This window comes from Galeopterus variegatus, unplaced genomic scaffold, assembly GCF_000696425.1.
Source record: "Galeopterus variegatus unplaced genomic scaffold, G_variegatus-3.0.2 Scaffold12865, whole genome shotgun sequence".
Taxonomy (NCBI): Eukaryota; Metazoa; Chordata; class Mammalia; order Dermoptera; family Cynocephalidae; genus Galeopterus; species Galeopterus variegatus.
In genome coordinates, this window is record NW_007738976.1 from 17,891 (window position 1) to 25,826 (window position 7,936).

The 7,936-nt window shown below is 40.6% G+C and overlaps 1 long non-coding RNA gene across 1 annotated transcript in view; it reads right to left on the bottom strand.

The window, feature by feature from the left end:
• Window positions 1-1,173, bottom strand: part of LOC103581356 — a 2,690-nt gene extending 1,517 nt beyond the window's left edge. Inside the window, exons 1-2 of the long non-coding RNA XR_549654.1 lie at window positions 1,083-1,173; window positions 755-832 (exon numbers count right to left, since the gene is read on the bottom strand). This is a non-coding gene — a long non-coding RNA (uncharacterized LOC103581356). The remainder of the gene's footprint in view (window positions 1-754; window positions 833-1,082) is intronic.
• Between the last annotated feature and the right edge of the window lie 6,763 nt (window positions 1,174-7,936).

Sequence of the window (7,936 nt, forward strand, 5' to 3'; positions counted from 1 at the left end):
GGGTTCCTTACTCTGGGTTACAATCTTATAGACGATTAAGGTGTCATGGGAAGCCTCCCATGGCCCAAACTTTCCCTGATGCTCTCAACAGGGGCAATTTCAGGCTGACCCAAATCCAGATCATTAAAGCCAATTTTCAAGCAAACTCTGCAGACTTATCTGGAGGCAGGATGCATGGGGTTTGGGCCTGGCCAGAGCCTCTGAGGTGAGAGAGGTGGGAGAGGCAGGAGGCGAACACAGGGAAGCTTGGGTGTGGGGTACAGACAGCACAGCCCCTGGCTGCCCGAGGCCTAGTTTCAGATAACTTTCTCCTCCCGCAGGTCATTTCTAAGCAGGTAGAAGGCAGGGTGGAATCGCAGGCATCCCTACCGCAGCCTTACCATGTGTCTTGCTGGTCTTCCTTCCCCTTGTGGAAGGAAATCCTTCCCTCCAGACCCCAGGTCAGGCAGGCTTGGGATCCTGCTCTTCCCTCTGAGGTCCATGGTACCCTCTCAGCATCAGGGGTCCCTACAGGGCAGTCATACCAATCCCACACCAAGAGAATTCTGCAACCAAAGGCTATGCACATCTACCATTTGCTACCTATGGTCAGAATGCCCCTGGGAAAGGAGAGTCCAGCCACCAGTGCTCAACCCAGCTAAACTCCAGCATGTCTCATGCCTCGAGCTTTATATTTCTCAAAGCATCTTCACACTCAGCTCATTTGATTCACACAAATGGGAGCATGTGGGAAGGTATCAAGCTCACCACTTACAGAATGCAGAGAAATTGAGGCACTTCTCTGGTAAACAGGCTTAATGATGCCACCAGTACATGTCCTCTCCCCTGCATTCTTGCTTGTAAGGACATAGCAAAACATAACACTCAATTAGTCACATTTATGTATACCTAGTTCTTATTAATGAAGTTGATCCCTACCACCCACCCTATTTTTTCCCATGATACATTCTCCTCTCTTTTATTCAAGACACATTTGTAGAGATCTGTACTTCCCTGAGCCTGGCTACTGCAATACATGGTTCCAGCCCCAGGCAGTTGAGGACTAGTCAGGCAAGCAAGACATACATACAACATATTCATACCTGTGCAGCAGACTGGGTAGGTGCCCCGCCTCATACCTCTGGCTTGTCTCTGAGGTCACCTGCAGCAGCAAGTGGACAGTATCTGTAAGTGGTGACAGCTTCCACCTCGAGCCCCAGGAACTCTCTGCTTCTCATCCTGCAGGTTTTCTGGAATGCCTGGAGAACTCCATACATGTGCACCAGACAGTCCTGAAGTGCCTGGGATTTAACATCCTTAGAGGCAATCCTCAACGTGTTAAGGACTGAGTTAGCAGATAAATATTCCAGCGTTCCCTTCCCTTGGTGGGATAAGTCTGAGACAAGTTCTACATGTATCCTCAGGGGTCCCAGCAGGGTGGATTCCCGACCACCCACCGCCATGACTTGCTCACCAACATTCTCTTTATTGGCTTTTTCTCCGTCCTTCCTCTCACATTTCCCCTTTCCTTCACTTGCACTTTCAAGGAAGACCTTCCACCTAAACCACATGCACCCAATCCTTGCCTCAAGTTTCCTTTTGAGTGAATCCAAACCAAGACAATCTACTATGTTTTGGACTCAGTCCCAGACACTGGGGATACAGTGGTGAACAAGACAAAGTCCCTGCTGCCATGAGTTTGGAATTGTTTAATGACCCCCACGGCGTACAGGAAAAAGTTCAAGCTTCTTATCTGGCCCATATGGCCTTCAAGATCTTGATCCCTGCCGACCTCTCCCATCTTGTCTGAAATGTTCCTCCCTTCTGCCTGCATATGTGCTCTAGCAGTTCAGCCTTTTTGTATTTCTCAAACTGAGCCCAGCTGGTTCACACTGCTCTGCCCTTATACACACAGTTCTCTCTACCTATAAGTACTACCCAACACTTGTCCATCTTGTCTTAAAAATATGAGTTCAATATTCCCTTTTTTATTGTGCCCTCTCAGACCCTCCTAGCATCTCTCCCACCTGAGTTCATCACTCCCTCCTCTGTACAAACCAAGTGTTTGACTTTCTACCTAGTACGCATGTATACGACTGATCTCTGTGTCCTGGGTACCTAGCATAAGGACAGGTCCTTATGGAACTAGAGAATCAAATTTGGAAATTCACAGCCTGTGAAGAGTAAGATCTCTGGTTTAAAACAAATGACGAAAACAAGAACCCTCTCTATTTTTGCTTGGGATTGCAAAGGGTTACACCATACAAGGAAGAAATAAAAGTACATTAGGGGGCCGGCCCGTGGCTCACTAGGGAGAGTGTGTGGTGTTGATAACACCAAGGCCACGGGTTCAGATCCCCTCTTAGGGGAAAGCATTTCATCATTAAAAATGATGTTAGCTGTAGCGTTTTTTGTAGTTGCCCTTTACCAAGTTGGAGTTCCCTTCTATTCCTGCTTTGATGAGAGGTTTGTTTTTTATTTGCCTGTTTTAAATACGAGTGAATTTTAAATTTTGGTCAATGCTTTTTCTGCATCCATTGGTATGATCGTGTGGTTTTTCCTCTTAAACTGTTAATTTGGTGGATTACACTGATCGGTTTTCAAATGTTGACCCAGCCTTGTGTTCCTAGGATTCTTTTTATATATTTATTGCTGGAATCAATTTGCTAAAATTTTAGTGTTTTTATGCCTTTGTTCATAGGGATGTTGGTCTGCAGTTTTCTTGTGCTGTCTTGTCCTGATTTTGGTATCAAGGCAATGCTGACTTTAAATAATGAGTTGGGAAGCATTCTCTCTTCTGTTTTCTGGAAGAGATCGTGTAAAATTGTTATTTCTTTAAATATTTGATAGAATATGCCAGTGAAATCATCTCATCCTGGAGACTGCTTTTGGGGGGAAGTTTTTAATATGAACTCAATCTCTTTAATAGTTATAAGACTTTACAAGTTGTTTCATCTTGGGTGAGTTTTGCTAGTTTGTGGTTTTTAAGGAGTTGGTCCATGTCAACTAAGTTATGAAATATACATGCATAGGGTTGTTTGTAGTGTTTCTTTACTATTTTATTTTAAATTTTATTTTATTTTATTTTTTTTGTTGTTGTTGCTGGCTGGTAAGGGAATCTGAACCCTTGATCTTGGTGTTATCAGTACCATGCTTTAACCAAGTGAGCTAACCCACCAGCGCTTTATTATCGTTTTAAAGTCTGTGGGATTAATAGTGATAATCCCCCTTCCATCCCTGATAATGGTAATTGGTGTCTTCTTTATTTCTTTGTCAGTCTTGCTAGAGGTTTATCTTATTGGTAAATGTTTTATTGATTTTTTCAATGAAGCAGATTTCTGTTTCATTGATACTTGTCTATTTTTCTGTTTTCAATTTTATTGATTTATGCATTTATCTCTAGTTCCTTCATATTGATAACTTTTCCAAGGTAAGTATTTAATGCCATAAACTTCAGTCTAAGTACTCTTTCAGCTGCATCCCACAAATCTTGAAATGTTTTGTTTTTATTTTTGTTCAGTCCAAAGTATTTTCTAATATCCCTTAAGACTTCCTTTTTGACCCATGGATTATTTTAAAGTACTGTTTAATGCTCAAGTTTTTGGAGACTTTACTGTTATTTTTGTTATTGTTTTTTAGTTTAATTGCATTATGGTCATAAAACATACTTTGCATAAATTTCAATTCTTTTATATTTACTAACATTTGTTTTATAATCCAGGATATGATTCAGAATATGAGTAATGTTTCATTGTGCACCTGAAAAGAATGTGTACTCTGCTGTTGTTGTTAGAGTATTATGTAAATATCAGTTAGGATCAATTGGTTGATGGTGTGATTCAGTTCTTCTGTATCCTGCTGATTTTATGTTGACTAGTTCTCTTGATTTCTGAGAGGGGTGTTGAAGTCTCCAAATATAATTGTGGATTTGTCTATTTCTCCTTTCAGTACTGTTCATTTTTGTGTAATGTATTTTGAAGCTCTATTGTTAGGTACATACACATTGAGAGCTGTGCCTTCTTGGTGAATTGACTCTTTTCATTATGTAATGTTCTTCTTTTTCCCTGGTAATTTTTTGTGTGCTAAAGTCAATTAGTATAATATTAATATAGCCACCCAAGTTTTCTCTTGATTTTTGTTAGCATGGCATACCTTTCCATTCATTTACTTTTAACCTACCTATGTAGTTATATTTGAAGTGAGTTGTTTTTGGTTTTCTTGACTGCCTGATACAGGGATCTGAGCCCTTGACCTTGGTGTTATTAGCACCATGCTCTTGAAGTGAGTTTTGTTGACAACATGTTGTTGGGTTATTTTTTTAAATGTTTGCAGTAATCTCTATCTTTTAATTGATGCATTTAGACCATGTACAATTATTAGTATATTTGGATTTACATCTACCATTTTATTATTTATTTTCTGTTTGTTCCCTCTTTTTTTCATTGTTGTTGTTCCTTGCTTCCCCTTTCTTCCTTATTTTTGATTATTGGGACACTTTTAGTATTCTATTTTAATGTATCTATTGTGTTTTTTACTATATTTCTTTGTATAGTTTTTTCACTGGTTGCTCTAGGGATCACAGTATACATACTTAACTTTTCACAGTCTATTTATAATCACTATTTTACCATTTTAAGTGGAATGTAGAAATCTTAGCAGCATACAGGTCTCTTTACCCTTCCCATTTATATTTTAATCGTCAATTAGAATCAATTATATCTACATACATTGAAAACTCTATCAGACAATGTTATAATTTGTGCTTTCAACCAAACTTATTTCAAATAATTCATGAAGGGAAGAATAGTTTTTAATATTTAACTCAGATATCTACCATTTTTATTGCTCTTCCTTCATCCCCAATGTTTCTGCTGGCAATAAATTATCTTAGTATTTCTTCATCTGAGAATACCTTTATTTCACCTTCATTCCTGAAGTATATTTTTGTTGGTTATAGAATTCTGGGGTGACAGCTCCTTTCTTTCACCATTTTTTTTTTTTCAAAAGATGACCAGTAAGGGGATCTTAACCCTTGACTTGGTGTTGTCAGCACCACGCCCAGCCAGTAAGCGAACCGGCCATCCCTATATGGGATCCGAACCCGGGGCCTTGGTGTTATCAGCACCGCACTCTCCCGAGTGAGCCACCGGGCCGGCCCTTCTTTCACCATTTAAAAAATGTTGTTCCACTACCTTCTGGCCCTCAAAGTTTTTTTGTTTTTGTTTTTGTTTTTTTCTTTTGTCTTTTTCGTGACCGGTAAGGGGATCACAACCCTTGGTGTAGTGTTGCCCGCACCGTGCTCAGCCAGTGAGTGCACTGGCCAGTCCTATATAGGATCTGAACCCATGGCGGGAGCGTTGCTGTGCTCCCAGCACTGCACTCTCCCGAGTGCGCCATGGGGCCGGCCCTGGCCCTCAAAGTTTAAAATGGAAAATACATAGTTATTCAAATCACTGTTCTTTAAGTGATGTATTGAGATTTTTTCTTTGTTTTTCATTTTTAGAATTTTGATTATGATGTGTCAGAGTATATATTTCTTTGGATTTATCCTGTTTTGCCTTCACTGAGCTTCTTGAATCTGTTGGTTTATGTCTTTTGTCAAATTTGGGAAGTTTTGGCCATTATTTCTTCAAAAAAAAATTTTTTGTACTACACTCCTTGTCCCTTTGTTCTGCAATTCCACTGATGTGAATGTTAGACTTTTAGTATCATCTCATTGGTCCCTGAGGCTCTTAAATTTTTTCCTCGATTTTTTTCTCTTCTACTGTTCTGATTGGATCATTTCTATTGATTTATCTTCAAGTTAACTGACTCTTTCCTCCATCATTCCTATTCTGCTATTGAGCTTATCCAGTGAGTTTTTATTTTAGTTGTCATATTTTTCAGTTCTTAAACGGTACAGTAAATAAATAAACAGAACAACCAATGGTAGGAGATGGGGTTGGAGAAATAAGCTCAATACTGACTATACAAGGCCTTGCAGGTAATAATAGAGGGTCTAGATCTTATGCAAAGTGTAGAGGAAAATCACTGGGGATTTTAAAGAAAGGAATAGAATAATGTGATGTACAGTTTTAAAAGACTACTCTAACACTGTTGGAGAATGTACTGATAGGGGCAAGAATGGAACCAATAGACCTGTTAGGAAGTGTTGTCTTGGTCCAGGGGAAACTGCTGTGGTTTGGACTAAGCAATTGCAGTGCAGCTGAGCACCTCCAGCTGGCCATGCACTCTACCTAGAGGCAGCCTGAACCTCAGGGGGGCTCCAGAACCTCATGCCTTCCAGAAAAACTGCTTTTGACTCCTGTCACCATGGCAGCTGTGCTGCTTCTGCCTACAAGAATCTGCCATTCTTTTCCAGGATCAGAGTCCTTGACTAGCTCTGTACCTAAGGGAAAAATCAGGGAGGGAGAAAAGATCACTACACAGGAGCCAAGGGGAACCTAGCTGTCAGGTAGTTGTTGACAAACTGTGCCTCAAGATTCGCTGAAATCAAGACTGCTATTACAGCCTATTTGTTGGGGGTGGCAGGGGTTAAACTGTGGAGCGGGAGCCCCCAGCACATATACACACAAATTCCAAATCCCATTTTCTTCCTATTGTAGAGCTTCTTTGAGCTGTTTCCTTCTCTGGACAAAATTTTGTAGCACACTGAGGTCTCCAGCCCCCCCCCCCAGATTACCCCCCAGGGGGCAGTTCTAGGACAGCTACTTTTTTTGGCAGCTAGCTGGTACAGGGGATCTGAACCGTTGACCTTGGTGTTATCAGCACCATGCTCTATACCAATGAGCTAACTGGCCAGCCCTTGCTACTAGATCTATTAGATTTTTAAAGTATGTTTTCATGGAAACTCTTTCTGTGGGCTTATCTGGAGGCAGGACAGTTGGTCTCTTACATATTTTACTTTAGAGCCAGAACAGAGGGGACATTTGGGGTGGGGATGTGGAATAGCACAGCTCCTTGGTACAGATAGAACTCAGGTTTCTGATTCCTTTTTCATTCCAGACATCCTTCATTACATGAATGCAAGTCAGAATAGGAGCACAGCTGAACTGCTCTCTTTTCTCACCCACTATCCCCAGCCACTCTTTCTCATAGTCTTTTTTTCTCAATGGGGAAGGAAGTTCCTCCCTGTGAACCCCAGGTTCAATAGTCCTGAGAACCTGCACAGTCGTTTGAGGATATTACTCTCAGCATTAGAATCCCCTCCAATGAATAGCAAAAAAGAAGTGCAGCATCAATGCTCATGTACATTTATCACTTTGGTAGCTATTCCCTTTGTAATTTGAAATCTTAAAAGGGGCACCCACCTTTGCTCAGCCTACCCAAAGACTAATATGTCTGTCCCTTTTTCCAGGAGCATTATACCTCCCAAAGCAGGTTTGCCCTCATTTGCTCCTAGGCTTCAAATTATTCCCTCAAATCATTTAAAAATAACATATCTGACCCCCAACACACAGTGGTGACAAATGTTTGAGGTGATGGATATGCTAAACACCCTGAAGTGATCATTGCACACTGTATAAATGTACCCAGATATTACATTGTACTCCATAAATATGTACAATTATCATGGGTCAATTAAGAAAAAATAAATTTAAAAGGAAAAAAATTTTTCTGAGATGGAGATAGAAGTAGATTAGGAGTTACCAGAATTGGGGAAGGAGGAGAGGAACAATGAGAAGTTACTGCCTAATGGGTACAGAGTTTATGTTTAGGATGACAAAAAATTTTGGAAATAGATAGAGGTAGTAGAGGTGGTGGTTACACTGCATTGCGAGTATAATAAATTTCACACAATTATATGTTTAAAAATGCTTAAAATGGCAATCCTTTTGTAATATGTGTTTTACCACAATTAAAAAAAAAAAAAAAAAAAGCAGGGCCGGGCCCGCCCCGTGCCCCCCCCGGGGGGGGGGGGGGTGGAAAACCCCAAGCCAAGGGTTAGGACCCTTTT